This window comes from Nicotiana tabacum, chromosome 14 (assembly GCF_000715075.1).
Source record: "Nicotiana tabacum cultivar K326 chromosome 14, ASM71507v2, whole genome shotgun sequence".
Lineage (NCBI taxonomy): Eukaryota > Viridiplantae > Streptophyta > Magnoliopsida > Solanales > Solanaceae > Nicotiana > Nicotiana tabacum.
The window spans coordinates 62,458,506-62,472,094 of record NC_134093.1 but is presented as its reverse complement, the minus strand read 5'-3'; positions in this window follow the sequence as shown (position 1 = coordinate 62,472,094).

Genomic DNA, 13,589 nt, shown 5'->3' with positions numbered 1-13,589 from the left:
TTGAGTAAAAGAATTCTAAAATATATAAAAAAAAAATGAAAATCCACCCCCACCAACTCTCCATCTTCTCCAAACCCCCTCACTTCAGCACTGCCTTCTCCTCGTCTTCTCAAAATCCCTACTCCCCTACTAAATTTCTTTAAAATCCACCTTAGAAGTTACCATTTTCTTTGCAATCCAAATATCACTCACAACCATTTGTATCAAGAGCTCACTTTTTCTACAGAATGCAGGTAGTCCAACAACTTAGCTGGTCGGGTTAGAGACGCCACGCCGGGGATTGTGAAATTGAAGAAAGAAATCAGAAATTGGTCGGATCAGTATGGCAAGCTTACTAGAGAAGCAGTCTAGTGATTGTTTTACCACAAACTACATAGATAGGCAAGGTTTCAAATCTGCCCAAGTCCGCAAATCAGTCTGGCAAGCTCGCTTGCGCCGGAAAAAGTTCGGATGGATGAAATCCAATTCACAGGGGTACGAAATCCCTCTTTGAAGGGAATATGATAAAAAATTTGAATGTTTTGCTAAACGAAAAAGAATAAGAGAAACTTGTTACGATTTGCAGAAATTCCAACGAGACAGGCAGCAGGAACGATGATACTAATGACTATGAAACTGAAGAAAAAAAGTGAAAAGGAAGAGAGTAAAAATAAGTTAAAATTTGACTTTGCTTATGTATTGATCTGATACTTTAGAGCGGAGAAGAATGGTGTTTATGGAAGATTAATGGTGCTGGTGGCTGCCCGGTGAAGAAGAAGAAGAAGAAGCAAAAAGAGAATGATTTTAGAATTTTTGATAAATTGGTAAAAATAAGTTGGGACCCACTAATCATACATGTCAAATAATAATAGGCTAAGAATATGATATGTCAGCCATGTCACATCGCTTGAGAGACACGCTCAACGGGAGGTGTTTATTATTTGCTTTTTTACCAAGTTGGGGTGTTCAAATGAAAAAATTCTAAATTGATTTACCGGGTTGATAAACAGGTGCAAGTTTAAGTGGCTGGGAGGTCATTTTGCCCACTAACCAGTAAACTAGAGTTCGAAATATGTGTTGGATTTTGATAGTAGAATAAGATGTACAACCCAAAAGGTGCAGAATAACCATATGTATCTCTTTAGACGTGGAGTAGTTCACATGGTACTAGTAGTAAAGTATTAAAAATGTCCCTAACCTATTGCATTTGGTTTGTATATGATATTCCTTATTTATCGCCTCATAGAAGCTGCCACCATTATTTTATGATTCAAATATACCCTGCAATAATTAAAAAGGTAGAAATATGCCTCTCGCACTAACGATGGAAGCCACATCGATGTATGCTTACCTTTTTAATCATTTAGGAGTATATTTGAACTTTTTCAATTGCTCATGGACATTGCTTCAAATTGTTGAGTTTGCTGCTAAATATGTATGATTGATTCAATTGGCATAAGATACAATAGTTGAAAAGTATTAAAGTTGTTTACCCTTAAAATGAGTAACAACTAAATTTGTACGCGGTTTAAAGGATACGCGATTTAATTTAACACGAATGATCTAAGAACAACAAGTAATTAAATTAAAGAAAAACAAAACGATCAAACCAAACGTGATGGAGCAATTAAGCCTGGCTTTAAGTTGAACGCTGAAAATGGTTCCGATCGAGCCCTCGAGATGGGCTCGATTGCAACTAAAGCAATGGGTAGCTGAAGAACACTTTGAACTGTAGCTAAAAGACGAAAATAAAATTTATTTCTTTGATATGCATGCCCACAGTGGTTGAAAAATAAAAAGGTACTCCCCTTTATATAGTAGGGGAGTTTCAATCCTAGTACAAATCTAAATAAGGTAAAAATCCTTCTCTTCTAGTAAATTATGATCCGCAGTTGATATCGGGCGAGATTCGTACAGTAATATCCGGATGATGGCGGATATTTCGGCCCCTCATTCGTCCTCTCTAACCGTCTTCCCTTTAGCCTCGATTTTTTATTTTGCTTGAGCTAGATCCCCTCATGCTATGCCATGTCCGAATCTTGGTGCGTTATTCTTCCCCCCGGGCTTTGATCTGAGGAGCCCTCGGCTTTACCCGAGCCTGCGATGAACCACATCGTCTCCTATTTCTTCATCGGAACATCGGGGGTAACTTTATCCCCGATTCTACCCGTACACACATAGTCCCCTCACTTTTCGGAGAGTAGATTTATAGAAATAACGAGAAATGACTAATTGACCCCAGTTCCTTCCTTCGTACGTCATAAGCAAGTTGGCGAGCTAAAACGTCTCATCAGTCACATCGCTCTGACTTCAAACACGTGTCAGCCGCATGTTGACCATCCCCGGTAATTACCGAATGCGAAACATCACGCATTCATTATTTCTTTCATATAAAAGCTCCGATTTCCCTTTCTTACTTTTTTACTTTCTGATTTGGAATTTTCTTGAGTTACCCTTGAATTTTCTATTTGTTCATCAATTCCTCAAATTTTCATAAATTGTTCTCCATACATTCATTCCTTCATCTTTAGTCTTCAAACCTTCATATTTTATCCTCAAATCTTCATACCAGATCTTCAAATCTTCATATCAACCTTCAAGCCTTCATATTCCCAGGTCAAGATGGCTAAAACCTCAAACTTGGTGCCTCAAAACACCGCTCCTTCAACATCTACCACGGCTGCAGGCACCGAGGCAACCCTTCCGGTAGTATCCCCAGAACCTCCTCTTATAGAATTTATCCCTCGAGGCTGCTCCATAGATAACAACTTTAAGGTCGAAAACGCCTCCAAACATGGGGACCTCGGTGATGAGGCATGGAGGTATGTCTGCTCCATCATCGAGGAGACACTCCAAGTGGTCCGAGAGGACTGCAAATGGGAAGGCAAAAACATAGACGTTCCCAGTCCCGAGGAGGATATCACAACGCACACAGAAGGGTACTTAAGTGTTTACACGTACCCCTTCACGTTCGGTTCGGTGGACACGGTGATCCTCGATTTTTGTAAGAGGTATGAAATCTGCCTAGGCAGATCCAACCGTCCTTTTGGAGGGTCGTGACCCTTCTCCGTCACTTTGTCAACAACACAGAGGAGCCTCAGTTCACTGTTGACCACCTGCTCTGAGTTTACAGCCCCCGAATCTTTTGAGGGGGGTTAATCAAGCTCGCCCGACGGGCAAAGAAGGCTCCCTTCTCATGCATAGAAGAGGATAGGGACCGAGGCTGGCAGGAGAGGTTTGTTCGGGTAAAGACCGAAGATCTCATTGCCTCTGAGTTCCTGTCGTTCCCCAAGAAGTGGAACTCAAAACGTAAGTCCACCTCCTCTCAAATTGTTAAAATACTCCTTTGGATTTACTCCTCTTTCTCATTACTCATTTTTTCTGATATGCCGCTGTCGCCCGAGTCCCCAATGTGGTCCCCCATTTTAGGGAGTGGATCGAGGGCATCTGCAAACAACTTACATATTCTGAGCGCGAGTGGTGCAAGATTTCCAAAGGCAAATGGGAGGCTCGTTCTCATGGTAAGTGTCCCCCTTCTCCCGGTTGAATTCTCCATTTATCTTATTATATTGACTAAGTCTTTTCCTTTCACATGCTTGCCCAAGACCACCAAACTTCGGGCAATTACTGAGACCATGGAATCGTCTCCGTCCGAAAAACCCTTTGTTTCTCTGCAGCCTACTGCCGAAGTTGCTGCGAAGAAGGAGGAGAAAATAAAGAAGAAGAAAAGGTCCACTGACTCCTCGGACGCTCCCGTCGAGGCCAAGAATAAAGGGATCGTAGTCAAGGTCAGAAAGAGTACCAAGAAAAGTACCCATGACAGGGCCCCGGACCTTGAAGCTCTCTATCAGCTCAGGGACTTCCCCGAGGATGATGACATGGAGTTCATCGGTCAAGAGCCGATCGACGCCGCATAAGAGCTGACAGCCCTGGAGGGGGGTGATCATAAGGCTAAATCCTCCTCAGCTCGGGAGCCCGAGGAGGAACATGTGGCCATTGCTTCTCAAGAAGCTCCTCCAGTTCCGAAAAAGGCCATCTCAAGAAATGCCGATGTCATTGACGTCCCGGAGTCACTGTCTCATACGGAGCCTTTTTTAGATGAGGCTCGAGCCGTCGCAGAAAACCTGATCGAGGCGTTCCGGGCCATGGACAAGGCCCTCAATTCATTTTTTGAAGGCGTAGATGTTGCCGTGCTGGAGGACTACTCTGGTTTTGACCATATGGAGATCCCCAAAAGGGATGCGCTGCTAGGGTAAGGTGGGTCAAGTTCGAGCCCAAAGCTAGAGAAGTAGTTCCCCGCTCCGAGTGTGGACCCTGACCGGAAGAAAACGGTCATGTTCACAGTACTGGCAGATACTAGGATGCTATTTGGGCTAGTCGGTGTGGTCAGCTATCTCCATTCTTTGGTAACCAAAGAGGACCAAGTGAAGATGAACGAGGTAGACGGGCCAAGCCTCTTCAACGAGGCATAACAGGTGCTAAACAGGGTATACTTCTTCCCCTCGCATCTTTAAAGAGTTCATTTTGCCTTAGCGGATTAACGATTTTTCTTCTTTACAAAGCTCTTTGTGAGAAAAAAGATGAAGTCCTAAGGGACCACTCCGTCCTCCAATCTGAGCTGGAAAAAGCCAAAAAGGAGGCCTCGAAGGTGAAACAGGAACACGCTCTTCTGGTTGAAAAGGTAAGAGTGTTTGAGATCAATAACGGGAGGTTAAGCGCAAATCCTAATGCCTTAACCTCGCATGTCCAAGAGAAGATAACCCTGATCGACTTGCTTAGGGCCGAGATGGACGAGGTCAAAGCCTCAGCCGAGGAGTTGAAGAGCAAAATGGATCTCTTGGCCTCAGAGTGAGATGCCACTAAAGAGGACCTGACATCGACCAAAGTGCAACTTTGAGTGATGAGAGAAAAAGCTGACAAATAGTCTCGGCTAAATGAGGAGCTCCCAGCACAACTTGACTTGGCCATTACAGAACGGGATGCTCTCGGCCAGGAATACATTGCGCTAAAGTCCAAATTGGAGGCAGCTTCGGGCAAGGTATCAAAAGTCCATGACATGCAGTCCTAGTACAAGAACGATGTGGAGGTAGCCGAGGCCCATGTAATAACGAAGGCTGAATACATGAAGTGGCTGCCTCGGAGAGAGACACTTTAGTTGGTCGTGGCCTTTCGTGTTTGAGCCCTGCCTTGTATGATCGGTGCCTTCAGGATTTAGTAGCCCGAATTTCCCGATATTACTTTCAGGTAGCAATCACCGGTTCGGGGTAACCTGTAGTCTTAGAGAGTTTTTAACCCAGTATTCGTTCAAAGTAACTTAATGACAATATTGCTTGTGTAAATATGAACCGATGAAACATAGAACGCAAATTTTATTTATTACTTTGAATGTATTGTAAATAATCAAAGGTATAAAAGTTATCTGCCATGGCGAGAATGAGCTATGCGGGCACGTTTCATCAGAACGTTTGACCCTTACAGTTAATCCTAATATTCAAGCCTTGGCTTTCAATATCGAATAGGAATGCCTTCTAAATTTCTGAACTTAGGACTTTGGTTCTTGACTCAGGGTGTGATGGCCCCCTAGTATTCGAGGCTGAATTTTGAGGGCTCGAATACTATTGATCTGATACGGACGATCCGCAGTCCTTAGTCTTAGACTGGTCTTCAAAACTAGGGTAGCACGCTTAGTATTGCATTATTAAAAACCTTGCCTTAAAACCCACTTCGAGAAAAAATCGGTCCATGGGAAAAAGTGTGCAACACGTGCTTTCAGACCTAATCCTTAGATTTGACTTCGATTGAGTACCTGCACAGGTTAGTTCAAAGCATAATAAACCACAAAGAAAACTGTGTCCATACCTTAGACGTAGTCGGTTATACCGGTGATTCTATATGGTCCCTCCCAGTTCGGGCCCAGTTTTCCATCATTCGAGTTCTTGGTATGCAGTATAAATTTTCTCAATACCAAGTCCTCAACTTGAAAATGTCGAAGGTTTGTCCTTCGATTGTAATATCTCCCCCATTCATTGCTTTTGAGCCGCTAACCGGACTAAGGCGGCTTCTTGCCTTTCATCTGCTAAATTTAAGCTTGTGGTCAAGGCCTCGTCGTTTGACGTCTCTGTAGCATATTATAAGCTTAGGCTCAGTTCTCCTACCTCTACCAGAATCAAAGCTTCTTCTCCGTAGACTAGAGAGAACGATGTTTCACCGGTACTCAATTTTGAAGTCGTTCGATATGCCCATAGGACCTCGGGCAAAATTTCTTTCCATTTTCGTCTTGAGTCGGTCAGTTTCTTCTTTAGGTTATGCAGTATAGTTTTGTTTGTTGACTCCGCTTGACCGTTCGCACTTGGGTGGTAAGGTGTAGATAGGATCTTTTTGATAATGTGATCTTCGAAGAACTTATTAATCTTGCCGCCGATGAACTGCCTCCCGTTGTCACATGTAATCTCGGCCGGTATCCCGAACCGACATATTATATGATCCCAAATGAAGTCGATGACCTCCTTTTCCCTAACTTTCTCGAATGTTTGTGCTTCGACCCACTTGGAGAAGTAATCATCCATAAGTAAGATATACTAGGCTTTGCCGGGTTCCCACGACAAAGGACCCACGATGTCCATTCCCCATTTCATGAATAGCCAAGGGGAAAGGATCAGGTGAAGTGTCTCCCCTGATTGGTAGATCATCGGGGCGTATTTTTGACATTCGTTACACTTTTGAACAAATTCTTTTGCATCCTTTTCCATCTCGTTCCAGTAATAACCGACCTTGATCAATTTTCCAACCAAGGATTTTGCTCCTGAATGGTTTCCGCAAGTACCATCCTGAACTTCCCTCATCACGTAGTCGGTCTCCCCGTGACCCAAGAACCTCGCTAGCGGTCCAATGAACGATCTTTGGTATAGTTTTCCTCCAACCAAGCTAAACATGGCAGCCTTAGTTCGTAGGGCCCTAGATTCTTTAGGATCTGATGGCAATTTCCCTTTATAAAGGTAGTCTATGTATTTGTTTCTCCAGTCCCAAGTCAAACTTGTTGAGTTTAACTTTGCGTGACCTTTCTCTATCACTGAATTCATCAATTGCACCACCGCTCTGGAATTGAATTCATCAGAGTCGACTGACGACCCTAGATTAGCCAACGCATCAACCTTGTTATTTTGATCTCGTGGTATATTTTGTAGTGTCCATTCCTTGAGCTGATATAATGTCACTTGCAACTTATCCAAGTATATCTGTATCCGGTCTTATTTTACTTCAAATGTCCCATTGAATTGGTTAACAACGGGGATGGAGTCGCACTTGGCTTCGATCACCTCAGCCCCTATGCTCTTAGCCAGTTCTAGACATGCAATCATAGCCTCATATTCGGCTTCGTTGTTAGTTAATTTCACAGTTCTAATAGACTGCCTTATTACATTACCCGTGGGTGGTCTTAATACGATTCCCAACCTGGACCCTTTCACATTAGAAGCACAGTCCGTGAATAGGGTCCAAACCCCCGAGCTGGTCCCTGAGGCAAACAATAATTCTTTCTCGAACTTGGGGATCAAGGCCGGCGTAAAGTCGGCCACGAAGTCTGCCAAAATTTGAGACTTTATAGCAGTTCGGGGTTTGTACTCAATATCGTACCCGTTAACTTCTACAACCCATTTTGCTAGTCAACCCGAGAGCTCGAGTTTATGCATAACATTCCTTAGCGGATACGCAGTCACGACACAAATGGGGTGACATTGAAAGTACGATTTTAGTTTCCTAGACGCACTTAATAAGTCGAGCACTAATTTCTCTAAGTGCGGATACCTCATTTCGGCATCACCTAGGGTTCTACTAAAATAATAGATAGGGAATTGTGTACCTTCTTCTTCCCGGATCAGGACACCACTTACTGCTACCTCGGAGATAGCCAAGTAGAGGTATAATTGCTCATTTGCCTTTGGGGTGTGCAGCAAAGGAGGGCCTGATAAGTATCGTTTGAGTTCTTCTAAATCCTGTTGACATTCTGGGGTCCAAGAGAAGTCGTTCTTCTTCTTCTTTAGTAATGAGAAAAATCGGTGGCTTTTATCTGATGGACCTGAATTAAATCTGCCCAATGTGGCTATCTGCTCGATCAGTCTCTGTACCGCCTTGACACTGTCAACTACGGTGATATCTTCTATGGATTTTATTTTATCCGAGTTGATCTCTATTCCTCGGTTAGACACCATGAAACTAGGGAACTTGCCTGAGCCGACTCCGAAGGCACACTTCTTCGAGTTCAGCTTCATGTTGTATTTCCTCAGTATTTTGAAGGTTTCCTATAAATGTTTCAAATGGTCCTCTATTCGCAGGGAATTATCTAACATATTGTCAATATAAACCTCAATTGATTTTACTATTTGTTTTTTGAACATTCGGTTATCTAGGCATTGATACGTGGTACCGACATTTTTTAATCCAAATGGCATCACGTTATAACAATAGGTGCTGGATCTGGTTATAAAAGAAGTCTTCTCTTGGTAACATGGGTCCATCCGTATTTGGTTGTACCCGGAATAGGCATCGAGGAAACTTAGGTCTCGTGCCCAGCCGTTGCATCGATCATTCGGTCGATGTTAGGCAAAGGAAATGAATCCTTTGGGCATGCCTTGTTCAAGTCCTTATATTCTACACATATTCTAAGTTTGTTTCCTTTTTAGTACGACCACTATGTTAGCTAGCCAATCCGGGTATTTAACTTCCCGAATGGAATCTATTTTCAAGAGTTTAGATACCTCGTCTTTGATGAATGCGTGCTTGATTTCAGACTGTGGCCTCCTCTTCTGTTTGACCGAGTGGAATTTCAGATCCAAGCTCAATTTGTGAGTTGTTACCTCGGGCGAGATCCCTATCATATCTAAGTGGGACCAAGCAAAATAATCGACATTAGCTTTAAGGAAATCAATGAGTTTTTTCCTGAGCTCGAGGGTTAACCCCGTGTCCAGGTATACCTTTCTATCCAGTAGATACTCGATCAATATGACCTGTTCCAGTTCCTCGATCGTCGACTTGGAGGTATCGGTATCATTGGGTGCAATGAAGGATCTCGGGACCTCGAAGTCATCTTCCTCATTCGTTAAGTGTTCCTCTCGTGTCTCCGGCCCGGTCGGAGTCGGGATTGATTATTTCTATTCGGTGCCTTTCTCTTTGACCAGCCCCTCACTTTTTGAAGTCGTGATTGCTGGCATTGGGATCACTTCCTCGACAACGAATATCTCCTTTGCAGTCGATTGTTCCTCATAGACCATTTTTATTCTGCTTGAGGTTGGAAACTTCAACGTCTGATGCAAGGTCGAAGGTACTGCTCTCATGCTGTTGACCCATGTCCTCTCAAACAACGAATTGTATCTCATTTCCCCATCGATTACATAAAATTTTGTTTCCTAAGTGGCCCGGCCGTGTTGACCGGTTGGGTTATTTCACCTTTCGTTGTCTCGCATGCCATGTCGAACCCATTCCATACTCGAACTGCCTGTATGATTTGGTCTAATAACCCTAACTTTTCCACGACTCTCCATTAGATAATGTTGGCCGAGCTACCTGGATCATTTAACACACACTTAACTCGAGATTTATTAATAAGTACGGATATTACCAATGCATCGTTGTGAGGTTGAATGATTCCCTTGGCGTCCTCATCTCTAAACAAGATGGACCGCTCAGGAACGTAGTCTAGAGTGTATGTTTCCCTTGTGATAGAAACTTTGGTGCATTTTATCATTTTCCCTTGTGGGATATCTACTCCTCCGATGATCATGTTGAGGTTCTTCTTGCTCAATTTGTTTGTTGGCGTCCCTATTTTTGAAGTGATCCTTTGTTGAATAGATGAGCCACTTCTTCCCCTAACTGTCGACAATCCTCGGTCCTGTGACCGTGGGTACCATGATATTTACATATCAAGTTGTGATCCATTTTTGCGGGATCGGACTGGAGTGGCCTTGACCATTTGGTCTCCTTGATGCGACCGATGACCGACACTATACTCATTGCATCCATGTTAATGTTATATTCTGATAGTCTTGGGGCTTCTCTGCCCCCGAGTGATCAGTCGAAACCATTTCTACTCACCAAACCTTGGTCATTTCTCTTATCATTCCTGATCGGGTGGCGACTGGGTCCGTTTCTTCTTCTATCCGAGCTATATGGCTGGTATCAATCTCGGGATGGCCTCGGCTCCTGATCTACAATTCTTTTAGACCTGTTGTTTACTTTATTGGGATAAACAGACCCCAAGGGAGCTCCCAGCTGGTCGTCCTCGACACTGATCTTTGACTGTATCTGTTGTGAACATCGGCCCAAGTAACCGCAGTGTACTCTACCAAGTTTTACTTCAATTGTTGAGTAACAACAGAACTTTGGGGGTTGAGTCCTTGAGTAAACGACTGAACGGCCTAATCATCTGCAACCGGGGGCAGGTCCATCCGTTCCATCTGGAATCTCGACATGAACTCCCTAAGAATTTCGTTGTCCCTTTGCTTGACTTTGAACATGTCCAATTTCCTAGTCTCAATCTTGATAGTGCCGGCATGGGCTTTAACAAAGGCATCTGCAAGCATAGCAAACGAATCAATAGAATTAGGAGCTAAGTTATGGTACCATATCATCGCTCCTTTGGATAAGGTTTCCCCAAATTTCTTTAGCAACACCGACTCGATGTCATTATCTTTGAGGTCATTGCCTTTTATTGCACACGTGTAGGAGGTTACATGCTCATTTGGGTTCGTGGTCCTGTTATATTTGGGGATATCGAGCATTCAGAACCTTTTCGGAATTGGCTTCGATGTTGCACTCGGGGGAAAAGGTTTCTGAATGAACATTTTGGAATCTAGTCCTTTCAATATCGGAGGTGCTCCCGGGATCTGATCGAACCTTGAATTTTAAGTCTCCACCTTCTTGTCATTTGCCTTTGTCTTCTTTTCACCATACTCCACCCGTTTTGATAGTGCTTCGATCATTTTCATCACGCCGGAAGCTTCCCCGGGTTCGAACCTATCTGGTTGCCTGACAATCCGTTCTTCTCCTCGAGCATCTTCTCCAACCCGCTCGGGTTCGGTCTGTGTTCTGTGCATGATTTTGACTATGCAGTTGTCCTATTTCCACTTGCTAAGCTTGTAACATTTCAAAAATCAATCGTAAGCTAACTCCATCACCTCCCCCTTCGGGCGCTTCTCGAGCCGATAGTTGGGGTGCCCCGTGGACGCTATATTCGGGATCAGTTGGTAGGTTGATATTGATGGAAACATGTGAATTGGCATCGACTGGGTCAGCGATTGGGACGCCATTAGGGTCAATAGGGGGCATGCCATTGCTTGGTGCCACGTTATTATTTTCACCATGGTGGCCTGACTCGGCGTCAACGTTCAAGTGAGCAGACTAAGAATTTGACATTTTGAATAAACCTGAAATCAAACTTCAAAGAGCAAGTGTAAAATAGGGTGTGTTATAGAGATTCTTATTAAATTACCACTATTATCCTTAGCCCCACGGTGGACGCCAAACTGTTTACCCTTAAAATGAGTAACAATTAAATTTATACGCGGTTTAAAAAATATGTGATTTAATTTAACACGAATGATCAAATAAAAAAAAAGTAATTAAATTAAAGAAAAACAAAATGATCAAACCAAACGTGATGGAGCAATTAAGCCTGGCTTTAAGTTGAACGCTGAAACTGGTTCCGATCGAGCCCTCAAGATGGGCTCGATTACAACTCAAGAAATGAGTAGCTGAAGAACACTTTGAACAGTAGCTAAAAGACGAAAATAAACTTTATTGCTTTGATATGTGTGCCAACAGTGGTTTAAAAAATGAAAAGGTTCTCCCCTTTATATAGTAGGGGAGTTTTAATCCTAGTACAAATTTAAATAAGGTAAAAATCCTTCTCTTCTAGTAAATTATGAAACACAGTTGATATCGGGCGAGATTCGTGCTGTAATATCCAGTTGATGGCGGATATTTCAGCCTCTTATTCGTCCTCTCTAACCGTCTTCCCTTTAGCCTCAATTTTTTATTTTGCTCGAGCTCGATTCCTCTCATGCTTGACCATGTCAGAATCTTGGTGCGTTATTCGTCCCCCCGGGCTCTGATCTGAGGAGCCGTCGGCTTTACCCGAGCCTGCGATGAACCACGTCGTCTCCTGTTTCTTCATCGGGACATCGGGGGTAACTTTATCCCCGATTTTACCCGTACACAAAAGTATAGGCTAAAAAAATAATGTTAGCATATCATGTCTCTCTAAAAGAAAGTTATCTCCAATAAGATTAAAGTAGTAGGATTTAAGATAAAATCAACTAACTAGATTTAATAAAGCATATTTGTTTTGTCATAATTATGTGTATATACATTACTCGACAATTAGAAGTCAATGAAGATTTAATTAATAAATAAAGCAATAAATTAGGACATTGGAAAAGAGCAAAGTACAATCCAAGTTATTGACATTAGGTAAGTTTTTGTTGCTTTCTTATTAAATTTATCGCTTCCTCTTATTTATTGTGACGACCCAATAGGTCATTTTGAGTACTAGCCCTAATTTTTATGTTCCGAGACCTCCCATAGCTTCATTTAATGTTTATTAATTTACGTGCATGGTTCATGTCATTTTCTGGAAAGTTTTTACGTAAAAGTTTGAAGAAAATGAAAATTTTGACTTAAAATAAGGCTAGAGCTGACCATAGGCAACATTCTTGGTAAACAACCTCAGATCGGTATTTTGAGAATTCCGGTAGGTTCGTATTATGTTTTTGGACTTGTATGCACGTTTGAATAGGGTCCGGGGTGACCCGAGTGCATTTCGGTACGTTATGTGAAAAATTATGAAAATGTGTTTTAAAGTTTAAATTCTTGAATTTTGATAATTGATTCTTGTTATTTGGTATTATTTTGATGAGTTGAGATAGCGAGCAAGTTTGTAGGATGTTATTACATACGTGTGCATGTTCTGTTTGGAGCTCGAGGGGCTCAGGTGAGTTTTGAGTGTGTTACGGATGGGTTTGCAACTGCTGGTGCTCAGCAGCTGTTGGTGCAAGTCTGCAGATCTCGCATTTGCGAGCTCTTTTTTGTGGTCAAATGATCGCATTACCGAAATGGGAACCTGGGACTGGACATCGCATTTGCGGACTTGGTGTGGTCCCCATTTGTGAACATTTCTCAAATTTTGTGAACTTTGGTAGCTTTTGATAGGACCCAAACCGCAGGGCACCACGTGCACCCGGTGCCTTACTCAACCGATTACCAACTTAACATATCTTTCTTATCATACCATCATGGGTAGCTGGGCCAGAAGGACCGTCATGAGATAACTAGAATAAAACATAAGGGAATACTAGACATAGGACGGCCCAACATGGTATACAAACTCATACATATGACATACGAGCCTATACGACCGAAATGATAATTTGTACACTCAAAACATAGGCCGACAACGCCATACAATTATCCATATACATGATATATGTCTACACGTCTCTAAGAGTACATAAACGTCATAAAGGCCAGGATAGGGCCCCGCCATACCAATCTATATATGTCCAAAGCATACTGACCAAATAGGCAACTCCAGAGCAAGTAGAGTGCACCAACACCTTCCG